Source organism: Mustelus asterias, chromosome 8 (assembly GCF_964213995.1).
Source record: "Mustelus asterias chromosome 8, sMusAst1.hap1.1, whole genome shotgun sequence".
Classification (NCBI taxonomy): Eukaryota; Metazoa; Chordata; class Chondrichthyes; order Carcharhiniformes; family Triakidae; genus Mustelus; species Mustelus asterias.
In genome coordinates, this window is record NC_135808.1 from 41641384 (window position 1) to 41657788 (window position 16405).

A 16405-nucleotide genomic window follows, 5' to 3' on the forward strand; every position below is an offset into this window, starting at 1 on the left:
ACAGCACACTGACTGGCCACACTGTACACGGACAGCACACTGACTGGTCACACTGTACACGGACAGCACACTGACTGGTCACACTGTACACGGACAGCACACTGACTGGTCACACTGTACACGGACAGCACACTGACTGGTCACACTGTACACGGACAGCACACTGACTGGTCACACTGTACACGGACAGCACACTGACTGGCCACACTGTACACGGACAGCACACTGACTGGTCACACTGTACACGGACAGCACACTGACTGGCCACACTGTACACGGACAGCACACTGACTGGTCACACTGTACACTGACAGCACACTGACTGGTCACACTGTACACGGACAGCACACTGACTGGTCACACTGTACACGGACAGCATACTGACTGGTCACACTGTACACTGACAGCACACTGACTGGTCACACTGTACACGGACAGCACCCTGACTGGTCACTGTACACGGACAGCACACTGACTGGCCACACTGTACACGGACAGCACACTGACTGGCCACACTGTACACTGACAGCACACTGACTGGTCACACTGTACACGGACAGCACACTGACTGGTCACACTGTACACGGACAGCACACTGACTGGTCACACTGTACACTGACAGCACACTGACTGGTCACACTGTGTACACGGACAGCACACTGACTGGTCACACTGTACACGGACAGCACACTGACTGGTCACACTGTACACGGACAGCACACTGACTGGTCACACTGTACACGGACAGCACACTGACTGGTCACACTGTACACGGACAGCACACTGACTGGTCACACTGTGTACACGGACAGCACACTGACTGGTCACACTGTGTACACGGACAGCACACTGACTGGTCACACTGTACACGGACAGCACACTGACTGGTCACACTGTACACGGACAGCACACTGACTGGTCACACTGTACACTGACAGCACACTGACTGGTCACACTGTACACGGACAGCACACTGACTGGTCACACTGTACACGGACAGCACACTGACTGGTCACACTGTACACGGACAGCACACTGACTGGTCACACTGTACACGGACAGCACACTGACTGGTCACACTGTACACTGACAGCACACTGACTGGTCACACTGTACACGGACAGCACACTGACTGGTCACACTGTGTACACGGACAGCACACTGACTGGTCACACTGTACACGGACAGCACACTGACTGGTCACACTGTACACGGACAGCACCCTGACTGGTCACTGTACACGGACAGCACACTGACTGGTCACACTGTACACTGACAGCACACTGACTGGTCACACTGTACACGGACAGCACACTGACTGGTCACACTGTGTACACTGACAGCACACTGACTGGTCACACTGTACACTGACAGCACACTGACTGGTCACACTGTACACTGACAGCACACTGACTGGTCACACTGTACACGGACAGCACACTGACTGGTCACACTGTACACGGACAGCACACTGCCTGGTCACACTGTACACGGACAGCACACTGACTGGTCACACTGTACACTGACAGCACACTGACTGGTCACACTGTACACGGACAGCACACTGACTGGTCACACTGTACACTGACAGCACACTGACTGGTCACACTGTGTACACGGACAGCACACTGACTGGTCACACTGTACACTGACAGCACACTGACTGGTCACACTGTACACTGACAGCACACTGACTGGTCACACTGTACACACGGACAGCACACTGACTGGTCACACTGTACACTGACAGCACACTGACTGGTCACACTGTGTACACTGACAGCACACTGACTGGTCACACTGTACACGGACAGCACACTGACTGGTCACACTGTACACGGACAGCACACTGACTGGTCACACTGTACACTGACAGCACACTGACTGGTCACACTGTACAAGGACAGCACACTGACTGGTCACACTGTATACACGGAGAGCACACTGACTGGTCACTGTACACGGACAGCACACTGACTGGCCACACTGTACACTGACAGCACACTGACTGGTCACACTGTACACGGACAGCACACTGACTGGTCACACTGTGTACACGGACAGCACACTGACTGGTCACACTGTACACGGACAGCACACTGACTGGTCACACTGTACACGGACAGCACACTGACTGGTCACACTGTGTACACGGAGAGCACACTGACTGGTCACACTGTGTACACTGACAGCACACTGACTGGTCACACTGTACACGGAGAGCACACTGACTGGTCACACTGTGTACACGGACAGCACACTGACTGGTCACACTGTACATGGACAGCACACTGACTGGTCACACTGTACACACGGACAGCACACTGACTGGTCATACTGTACACACGGACAGCACACTGACTGGCCACACTGTACACAGACAGCACACTGACTGGTCACACTGTGTACACGGACAGCACACTGACTGGTCACACTGTACATGGACAGCACACTGACTGGTCACACTGTGCACACGGACAGCACACTGACTGGTCACACTGTACACGGACAGCACACTGACTGGTCACACTGTGTACACGGACAGCACACTGACTGGTCACACTGTACACAGACAGCACACTGACTGGTCACACTGTGTACACGGACAGCACACTGACTGGTCACACTGTACACGGACAGCACACTGACTGATCACACTGTACACGGACAGCACACTGACTGGTCACACTGTACACGGACAGCACACTGACTGGTCACACTGTACACGGACAGCACACTGACTGGTCACACTGTACACAGACAGCACACTGACTGGTCACACTGTGTACACAGACAGCACACTGACTGGTCACACTGTACACGGACAGCACACTGACTGGTCACACTGTGAACACAGACAGCACACTGACTGGTCACACTGTATACACGGAGAGCACACTGACTGGTCACACTGTACACGGACAGCACACTGACTGGTCACACTGTATACACGGTCAGCACACTGACTGGTCACACTGTGTACACGGACAGCACACTGACTGGTCACACTGTATACACGGAGAGCACACTGACTGGTCACACTGTGTACACGGACAGCACACTGACTGGTCACACTGTGTACACGGACAGCACACTGACTGGTCACACTGTATACACGGAGAGCACACTGACTGGTCACACTGTGTACACGGACAGCACACTGACTGGTCACACTGTGTACACAGACAGCACACTGACTGGTCACACTGTATACACGGAGAGCACACTGACTGGTCACACTGTGTACACGGACAGCACACTGACTGGTCACACTGTGTACACAGACAGCACACTGACTGGTCACACTGTACACGGACAGCACACTGACTGGTCACACTGTACACACGGACAGCACACTGACTGGTCACACTGTACACGGACAGCACACTGACTGGTCACACTGTGTACACGGACAGCACACTGACTGGTCACACTGAACACACGGACAGCACACTGACTGGTCACACTGTACACACGGACAGCACACTGACTGGTCACACTGTACACACGGACAGCACACTGACTGGTCACACTGTACACTGACAGCACACTGACTGGTCACACTGTACACGGACAGCACACTGACTGGTCACACTGTACACACGGACAGCACACTGACTGGTCACACTGTACACTGACAGCACACTGACTGGTCACACTGTACACGGACAGCACACTGACTGGTCACACTGTACACGGACAGCACACTGACTGGTCACACTGTGTACACGGACAGCACACTGACTGGTCACACTGTACACACGGAGAGCACACTGACTGGTCACACTGTACACTGAGAGCACACTGACTGGTCACACTGTACACGGACAGCACACTGACTGGTCACACTGTACACAGACAGCACACTGACTGGTCACACTGTGTACACAGACAGCACACTGACTGGTCACACTGTACACGGACAGCACACTGACGGGTCACACTGTACACAGACAGCACACTGACTGGTCACACTGTGTACACAGACAGCACACTGACTGGTCACACTGTACACGGACAGCACACTGACTGGTCACACTGTACACGGACAGCACACTGACTGGTCACACTGTACACGGACAGCACACTGACTGGTCACACTGTGTACACGGACAGCACACTGACTGGTCACACTGTACACGGACAGCACACTGACTGGTCACACTGTGTACACGGACAGCACACTGACTGGTCACACTGTACACGGACAGCACACTGACTGGTCACACTGTACACGGACAGCACACTGACTGGTCACACTGTACACGGACAGCACACTGACTGGTCACACTGTGTACACGGACAGCACACTGACTGGTCACACTGTACACACAGACAGCACACTGACTGGTCACACTGTACACTGACAGCACACTGACTGGTCACACTGTACAGGGACAGCACACTGACTGGTCACACTGTACACGGACAGCACACTGACTGGCCACACTGTACACGGACAGCACACTGACTGGCCACACTGTACACGGACAGCACACTGACTGGTCACACTGTGTACATGAACAGCACACTGACTGGTCACACTGTGTACATGAACAGCACACTGACTGGTCACACTGTGTACATGGATAGCACACTGACTGGTCACACTGTACACACGGACAGCACACTGACTGGTCATACTGTACATGGACAGCACACTGACTGTTCACACTGTGTACATGGACAGCACACTGACTGGTCACACTGTACACATGGACAGCACACTGACTGGTTAAACTGTACACATGGACAGCACACTGACTGGTCACACTGTACACAGACAGCACACTGACTGGTCACACTGTGTACACAGACAGCACACTGACTGGTCACACTGTGTACATGGACAGCACACTGACTGGTTAAACTGTACACATGGACAGCACACTGACTGGTCACACTGTACACAGACAGCACACTGACTGGTCACACTGTGTACACAGACAGCACACTGACTGGTCACACTGTGTACATGGACAGCACACTGACTGGTCACACTGTACACGGACAGCACACTGACTGGCCACACTGTGTACATGGACAGCACACTGACTGGTCACACTGTACACACGGACAGCACACTGACTGGTCATACTGTACATGGACAGCACACTGACTGGTCACACTGTACACGGACAGCACACTGACTGGCCACACTGTGTACATGGACAGCACACTGACTGGTCACACTGTACACACGGACAGCACACTGACTGGTCATACTGTACATGGACAGCACACTGACTGGTCACACTGTACACATGGACAGCACACTGACTGGTTAAACTGTACACATGGACAGCACACTGACTGGTCACACTGTACACATGGACAGCACACTGACTGGTCACACTGTACACAAGGACAGCACACTGACTGGTCACACTGTGTACACGGACAGCACACTGACTGGTCACACTGTACACAAGGACAGCACACTGACTGGTCACACTGTACACAGACAGCACCCTGACTGGTCACACTGTACACAGACAGCACACTGATGGTCACACTGTACACGGACAGCACACTGACTGGTCACACTGTACACGGACAGCACACTGACTGGTCACACTGTGTACACGGACAGCACACTGACTGGCACACTGTACATGGACAGCACACTGACTGGTTATACTGTGTACACGGACAGCACACTGACTGGTTATACTGTGTACACGGACAGCACACTGACTGGTCACACTGTACATGGACAGCACACTGACTGGTTATACTGTGTACACGGACAGCACACTGACTGGTTATACTGTGTACACGAACAGCACACTGACTGGTCACACTGTACACACGGACAGCACACTAACTGGTCACACTGTACACGGACAGCACACTGACTGGTCACACTGTACACGGACAGCACACTGACTGGTCACACTGTACACGGACAGCACACTGACTGGTCACACTGTATACACGGACAGCACACTGACTGGTCACACTGTACACGGACAGCACACTGACTGGTCACACTGTGTACACGGACAGCACACTGACTGGTCACACTGTATACACGGACAGCACACTGACTGGTCACACTGTGTACACGGACAGCACACTGACTGGTCACACTGTACACGGACAGCACACTGACTGGTCACACTGTACACAGACAGCACACTGACTGGTCACACTGTACACGGACAGCACACTGACTGGTCACACTGTACACAGACAGCACACTGACTGGTCACACTGTACACACGGACAGCACACTGACTGGTCACACTGTATACACGGACAGCACACTGACTAGCCACACTGTGTACACGGACAGCACACTGACTGGTCACACTGTGTACACAGACAGCACACTGACTGGTCACACTGTGTTCACAGACAGCACACTGACTGGTCACACTGTACACAGACAGCACACTGACTGGTCACACTGTGTACATGGACAGCACACTGACTGGTCACACTGTACACGGACAGCACACTGACTGGTCACACTGTACACACGGACAGCACACTGACTGGTCACACTGTGTACACGGACAGCACACTGACTGGTCACACTGTACACGGACAGCACACTGACTGGCCACACTGTACACACGGACAGCACACTGACTGGTCACACTGTGTACACGGACAGCACACTGACTGGTCACACTGTACACGGACAGCACCCTGACTGGTCACTGTACACGGACAGCACACTGACTGGTCACACTGTACACTGACAGCACACTGACTGGTCACACTGTACACGGACAGCACACTGACTGGTCACACTGTGTACACTGACAGCACACTGACTGGTCACACTGTACACTGACAGCACACTGACTGGTCACACTGTACACGGACAGCACACTGACTGGTCACACTGTACACGGACAGCACACTGACTGGTCACACTGTACACGGACAGCACACTGACTGGCCACACTGTACACGGACAGCACACTGACTGGTCACACTGTACACGGACAGCACACTGACTGGTCACACTGTACACGGACAGCACACTGACTGGTCACACTGTACACGGACAGCACACTGACTGGTCACACTGTACACGGACAGCACACTGACTGGTCACACTGTACACGGACAGCACACTGACTGGCCACACTGTACACGGACAGCACACTGACTGGTCACACTGTACACGGACAGCACACTGACTGGCCACACTGTACACGGACAGCACACTGACTGGTCACACTGTACACTGACAGCACACTGACTGGTCACACTGTACACGGACAGCACACTGACTGGTCACACTGTACACGGACAGCATACTGACTGGTCACACTGTACACTGACAGCACACTGACTGGTCACACTGTACACGGACAGCACCCTGACTGGTCACTGTACACGGACAGCACACTGACTGGCCACACTGTACACGGACAGCACACTGACTGGCCACACTGTACACTGACAGCACACTGACTGGTCACACTGTACACGGACAGCACACTGACTGGTCACACTGTACACGGACAGCACACTGACTGGTCACACTGTACACTGACAGCACACTGACTGGTCACACTGTGTACACGGACAGCACACTGACTGGTCACACTGTACACGGACAGCACACTGACTGGTCACACTGTACACGGACAGCACACTGACTGGTCACACTGTACACGGACAGCACACTGACTGGTCACACTGTACACGGACAGCACACTGACTGGTCACACTGTGTACACGGACAGCACACTGACTGGTCACACTGTGTACACGGACAGCACACTGACTGGTCACACTGTACACGGACAGCACACTGACTGGTCACACTGTACACGGACAGCACACTGACTGGTCACACTGTACACTGACAGCACACTGACTGGTCACACTGTACACGGACAGCACACTGACTGGTCACACTGTACACGGACAGCACACTGACTGGTCACACTGTACACGGACAGCACACTGACTGGTCACACTGTACACGGACAGCACACTGACTGGTCACACTGTACACTGACAGCACACTGACTGGTCACACTGTACACGGACAGCACACTGACTGGTCACACTGTGTACACGGACAGCACACTGACTGGTCACACTGTACACGGACAGCACACTGACTGGTCACACTGTACACGGACAGCACCCTGACTGGTCACTGTACACGGACAGCACACTGACTGGTCACACTGTACACTGACAGCACACTGACTGGTCACACTGTACACGGACAGCACACTGACTGGTCACACTGTGTACACTGACAGCACACTGACTGGTCACACTGTACACTGACAGCACACTGACTGGTCACACTGTACACTGACAGCACACTGACTGGTCACACTGTACACGGACAGCACACTGACTGGTCACACTGTACACGGACAGCACACTGCCTGGTCACACTGTACACGGACAGCACACTGACTGGTCACACTGTACACTGACAGCACACTGACTGGTCACACTGTACACGGACAGCACACTGACTGGTCACACTGTACACTGACAGCACACTGACTGGTCACACTGTGTACACGGACAGCACACTGACTGGTCACACTGTACACTGACAGCACACTGACTGGTCACACTGTACACTGACAGCACACTGACTGGTCACACTGTACACACGGACAGCACACTGACTGGTCACACTGTACACTGACAGCACACTGACTGGTCACACTGTGTACACTGACAGCACACTGACTGGTCACACTGTACACGGACAGCACACTGACTGGTCACACTGTACACGGACAGCACACTGACTGGTCACACTGTACACTGACAGCACACTGACTGGTCACACTGTACACGGACAGCACACTGACTGGTCACACTGTATACACGGAGAGCACACTGACTGGTCACTGTACACGGACAGCACACTGACTGGCCACACTGTACACTGACAGCACACTGACTGGTCACACTGTACACGGACAGCACACTGACTGGTCACACTGTGTACACGGACAGCACACTGACTGGTCACACTGTACACGGACAGCACACTGACTGGTCACACTGTACACGGACAGCACACTGACTGGTCACACTGTGTACACGGAGAGCACACTGACTGGTCACACTGTGTACACTGACAGCACACTGACTGGTCACACTGTACACGGAGAGCACACTGACTGGTCACACTGTGTACACGGACAGCACACTGACTGGTCACACTGTACATGGACAGCACACTGACTGGTCACACTGTACACACGGACAGCACACTGACTGGTCATACTGTACACACGGACAGCACACTGACTGGCCACACTGTACACAGACAGCACACTGACTGGTCACACTGTGTACACGGACAGCACACTGACTGGTCACACTGTACATGGACAGCACACTGACTGGTCACACTGTGCACACGGACAGCACACTGACTGGTCACACTGTACACGGACAGCACACTGACTGGTCACACTGTGTACACGGACAGCACACTGACTGGTCACACTGTACACAGACAGCACACTGACTGGTCACACTGTGTACACGGACAGCACACTGACTGGTCACACTGTACACGGACAGCACACTGACTGATCACACTGTACACGGACAGCACACTGACTGGTCACACTGTACACGGACAGCACACTGACTGGTCACACTGTACACGGACAGCACACTGACTGGTCACACTGTACACAGACAGCACACTGACTGGTCACACTGTGTACACAGACAGCACACTGACTGGTCACACTGTACACGGACAGCACACTGACTGGTCACACTGTGAACACAGACAGCACACTGACTGGTCACACTGTATACACGGAGAGCACACTGACTGGTCACACTGTACACGGACAGCACACTGACTGGTCACACTGTATACACGGTCAGCACACTGACTGGTCACACTGTGTACACGGACAGCACACTGACTGGTCACACTGTATACACGGAGAGCACACTGACTGGTCACACTGTGTACACGGACAGCACACTGACTGGTCACACTGTGTACACGGACAGCACACTGACTGGTCACACTGTATACACGGAGAGCACACTGACTGGTCACACTGTGTACACGGACAGCACACTGACTGGTCACACTGTGTACACAGACAGCACACTGACTGGTCACACTGTATACACGGAGAGCACACTGACTGGTCACACTGTGTACACGGACAGCACACTGACTGGTCACACTGTGTACACAGACAGCACACTGACTGGTCACACTGTACACGGACAGCACACTGACTGGTCACACTGTACACACGGACAGCACACTGACTGGTCACACTGTACACGGACAGCACACTGACTGGTCACACTGTGTACACGGACAGCACACTGACTGGTCACACTGAACACACGGACAGCACACTGACTGGTCACACTGTACACACGGACAGCACACTGACTGGTCACACTGTACACACGGACAGCACACTGACTGGTCACACTGTACACTGACAGCACACTGACTGGTCACACTGTACACGGACAGCACACTGACTGGTCACACTGTACACACGGACAGCACACTGACTGGTCACACTGTACACTGACAGCACACTGACTGGTCACACTGTACACGGACAGCACACTGACTGGTCACACTGTACACGGACAGCACACTGACTGGTCACACTGTGTACACGGACAGCACACTGACTGGTCACACTGTACACACGGAGAGCACACTGACTGGTCACACTGTACACTGAGAGCACACTGACTGGTCACACTGTACACGGACAGCACACTGACTGGTCACACTATACACAGACAGCACACTGACTGGTCACACTGTGTACACAGACAGCACACTGACTGGTCACACTGTACACGGACAGCACACTGACGGGTCACACTGTACACAGACAGCACACTGACTGGTCACACTGTGTACACAGACAGCACACTGACTGGTCACACTGTACACGGACAGCACACTGACTGGTCACACTGTACACGGACAGCACACTGACTGGTCACACTGTACACGGACAGCACACTGACTGGTCACACTGTGTACACGGACAGCACACTGACTGGTCACACTGTACACGGACAGCACACTGACTGGTCACACTGTGTACACGGACAGCACACTGACTGGTCACACTGTACACGGACAGCACACTGACTGGTCACACTGTACACGGACAGCACACTGACTGGTCACACTGTACACGGACAGCACACTGACTGGTCACACTGTGTACATGGACAGCACACTGACTGGTCACACTGTACACACAGACAGCACACTGACTGGTCACACTGTACACTGACAGCACACTGACTGGTCACACTGTACAGGGACAGCACACTGACTGGTCACACTGTACACGGACAGCACACTGACTGGCCACACTGTACACGGACAGCACACTGACTGGCCACACTGTACACGGACAGCACACTGACTGGTCACACTGTGTACATGAACAGCACACTGACTGGTCACACTGTACACAGACAGCACAATGGCTGGTCATACTGTGTACATGAACAGCACACTGACTGGTCACACTGTGTACATGAACAGCACACTGACTGGTCACACTGTGTACATGGATAGCACACTGACTGGTCACACTGTACACACGGACAGCACACTGACTGGTCATACTGTACATGGACAGCACACTGACTGTTCACACTGTGTACATGGACAGCACACTGACTGGTCACACTGTACACATGGACAGCACACTGACTGGTTAAACTGTACACATGGACAGCACACTGACTGGTCACACTGTACACAGACAGCACACTGACTGGTCACACTGTGTACACAGACAGCACACTGACTGGTCACACTGTGTACATGGACAGCACACTGACTGGTTAAACTGTACACATGGACAGCACACTGACTGGTCACACTGTACACAGACAGCACACTGACTGGTCACACTGTGTACACAGACAGCACACTGACTGGTCACACTGTGTACATGGACAGCACACTGACTGGTCACACTGTACACGGACAGCACACTGACTGGCCACACTGTGTACATGGACAGCACACTGACTGGTCACACTGTACACACGGACAGCACACTGACTGGTCATACTGTACATGGACAGCACACTGACTGGTCACACTGTACACGGACAGCACACTGACTGGCCACACTGTGTACATGGACAGCACACTGACTGGTCACACTGTACACACGGACAGCACACTGACTGGTCATACTGTACATGGACAGCACACTGACTGGTCACACTGTACACATGGACAGCACACTGACTGGTTAAACTGTACACATGGACAGCACACTGACTGGTCACACTGTACACATGGACAGCACACTGACTGGTCACACTGTACACAAGGACAGCACACTGACTGGTCACACTGTGTACACGGACAGCACACTGACTGGTCACACTGTACACAAGGACAGCACACTGACTGGTCACACTGTACACAGACAGCACCCTGACTGGTCACACTGTACACAGACAGCACACTGATGGTCACACTGTACACGGACAGCACACTGACTGGTCACACTGTACACGGACAGCACACTGACTGGTCACACTGTGTACACGGACAGCACACTGACTGGCACACTGTACATGGACAGCACACTGACTGGTTATACTGTGTACACGGACAGCACACTGACTGGTTATACTGTGTACACGGACAGCACACTGACTGGTCACACTGTACATGGACAGCACACTGACTGGTTATACTGTGTACACGGACAGCACACTGACTGGTTATACTGTGTACACGAACAGCACACTGACTGGTCACACTGTACACACGGACAGCACACTAACTGGTCACACTGTACACGGACAGCACACTGACTGGTCACACTGTACACGGACAGCACACTGACTGGTCACACTGTACACGGACAGCACACTGACTGGTCACACTGTATACACGGACAGCACACTGACTGGTCACACTGTACACGGACAGCACACTGACTGGTCACACTGTGTACACGGACAGCACACTGACTGGTCACACTGTATACACGGACAGCACACTGACTGGTCACACTGTGTACACGGACAGCACACTGACTGGTCACACTGTACACGGACAGCACACTGACTGGTCACACTGTACACAGACAGCACACTGACTGGTCACACTGTACACGGACAGCACACTGACTGGTCACACTGTACACAGACAGCACACTGACTGGTCACACTGTACACACGGACAGCACACTGACTGGTCACACTGTATACACGGACAGCACACTGACTAGCCACACTGTGTACACGGACAGCACACTGACTGGTCACACTGTGTACACAGACAGCACACTGACTGGTCACACTGTGTTCACAGACAGCACACTGACTGGTCACACTGTACACAGACAGCACACTGACTGGTCACACTGTGTACACGGAGAGCACACTGACTGGTCACACTGTGTACATGGACAGCACACTGACTGGTCACACTGTACACGGACAGCACACTGACTGGTCACACTGTACACACGGACAGCACACTGACTGGTCACACTGTGTACACGGACAGCACACTGACTGGTCACACTGTACACGGACAGCACACTGACTGGCCACACTGTACACACGGACAGCACACTGACTGGTCACACTGTGTACACGGACAGCACACTGACTGGTCACACTGTACACGGACAGCACCCTGACTGGTCACTGTACACGGACAGCACACTGACTGGTCACACTGTACACTGACAGCACACTGACTGGTCACACTGTACACGGACAGCACACTGACTGGTCACACTGTGTACACTGACAGCACACTGACTGGTCACACTGTACACTGACAGCACACTGACTGGTCACACTGTACACTGACAGCACACTGACTGGTCACACTGTACACGGACAGCACACTGACTGGTCACACTGTACACGGACAGCACACTGCCTGGTCACACTGTACACGGACAGCACACTGACTGGTCACACTGTACACTGACAGCACACTGACTGGTCACACTGTACACGGACAGCACACTGACTGGTCACACTGTACACTGACAGCACACTGACTGGTCACACTGTGTACACGGACAGCACACTGACTGGTCACACTGTACACTGACAGCACACTGACTGGTCACACTGTACACATGAACAGCACACTGACTGGTCACACTGTACACTGACAGCACACTGACTGGTCACACTGTACACACGGACAGCACACTGACTGGTCACACTGTACACTGACAGCACACTGACTGGTCACACTGTGTACACTGACAGCACACTGACTGGTCACACTGTACACGGACAGCACACTGACTGGTCACACTGTACACGGACAGCACACTGACTGGTCACACTGTACACTGACAGCACACTGACTGGTCACACTGTACACGGACAGCACACTGACTGGTCACACTGTATACACGGAGAGCACACTGACTGGTCACTGTACACGGACAGCACACTGACTGGCCACACTGTACACTGACAGCACACTGACTGGTCACACTGTACACGGACAGCACACTGACTGGTCACACTGTGTACACGGACAGCACACTGACTGGTCACACTGTACACGGACAGCACACTGACTGGTCACACTGTACACGGACAGCACACTGACTGGTCACACTGTGTACACGGAGAGCACACTGACTGGTCACACTGTGTACACTGACAGCACACTGACTGGTCACACTGTACACGGAGAGCACACTGACTGGTCACACTGTGTACACGGACAGCACACTGACTGGTCACACTGTACATGGACAGCACACTGACTGGTCACACTGTACACACGGACAGCACACTGACTGGTCATACTGTACACACGGACAGCACACTGACTGGCCACACTGTACACAGACAGCACACTGACTGGTCACACTGTGTACACGGACAGCACACTGACTGGTCACACTGTACATGGACAGCACACTGACTGGTCACACTGTGTACACGGACAGCACACTGACTGGTCACACTGCACACGGACAGCACACTGACTGGTCACACTGTACACGGACAGCACACTGACTGGTCACACTGTGTACACGGACAGCACACTGACTGGTCACACTGTACACAGACAGCACACTGACTGGTCACACTGTGTACACGGACAGCACACTGACTGGTCACACTGTACACGGACAGCACACTGACTGATCACACTGTACACGGACAGCACACTGACTGGTCACACTGTACACGGACAGCACACTGACTGGTCACACTGTACACGGACAGCACACTGACTGGTCACACTGTACACAGACAGCACACTGACTGGTCACACTGTGTACACAGACAGCACACTGACTGGTCACACTGTACACGGACAGCACACTGACTGGTCACACTGTGAACACAGACAGCACACTGACTGGTCACACTGTATACACGGAGAGCACACTGACTGGTCACACTGTACACGGACAGCACACTGACTGGTCACACTGTATACACGGTCAGCACACTGACTGGTCACACTGTGTACACGGACAGCACACTGACTGGTCACACTGTATACACGGAGAGCACACTGACTGGTCACACTGTGTACACGGACAGCACACTGACTGGTCACACTGTGTACACGGACAGCACACTGACTGGTCACACTGTATACACGGAGAGCACACTGACTGGTCACACTGTGTACACGGACAGCACACTGACTGGTCACACTGTGTACACAGACAGCACACTGACTGGTCACACTGTATACACGGAGAGCACACTGACTGGTCAAACTGTGTACACGGACAGCACACTGACTGGTCACACTGTGTACACAGACAGCACACTGACTGGTCACACTGTACACGGACAGCACACTGACTGGTCACACTGTACACACGGACAGCACACTGACTGGTCACACTGTACACGGACAGCACACTGACTGGTCACACTGTGTACACGGACAGCACACTGACTGGTCACACTGAACACACGGACAGCACACTGACTGGTCACACTGTACACACGGACAGCACACTGACTGGTCACACTGTACACACGGACAGCACACTGACTGGTCACACTGTACACTGACAGCACACTGACTGGTCACACTGTACACGGACAGCACACTGACTGGTCACACTGTACACACGGACAGCACACTGACTGGTCACACTGTACACTGACAGCACACTGACTGGTCACACTGTACACGGACAGCACACTGACTGGTCACACTGTACACGGACAGCACACTGACTGGTCACACTGTGTACACGGACAGCACACTGACTGGTCACACTGTACACACGGAGAGCACACTGACTGGTCACACTGTACACTGAGAGCACACTGACTGGTCACACTGTACACGGACAGCACACTGACTGGTCACACTGTACACAGACAGCACACTGACTGGTCACACTGTGTACACAGACAGCACACTGACTGGTCACAC

At 53.4% G+C, this 16405-nt stretch overlaps 1 protein-coding gene across 1 annotated transcript in view; it reads right to left on the bottom strand.

Annotated features, from left to right (window-relative positions):
* The window catches only part of LOC144497116 (proteasome subunit beta type-8-like), an 811476-nt gene that overhangs the window by 139920 nt on the left and 655151 nt on the right, over positions 1 to 16405 (bottom strand).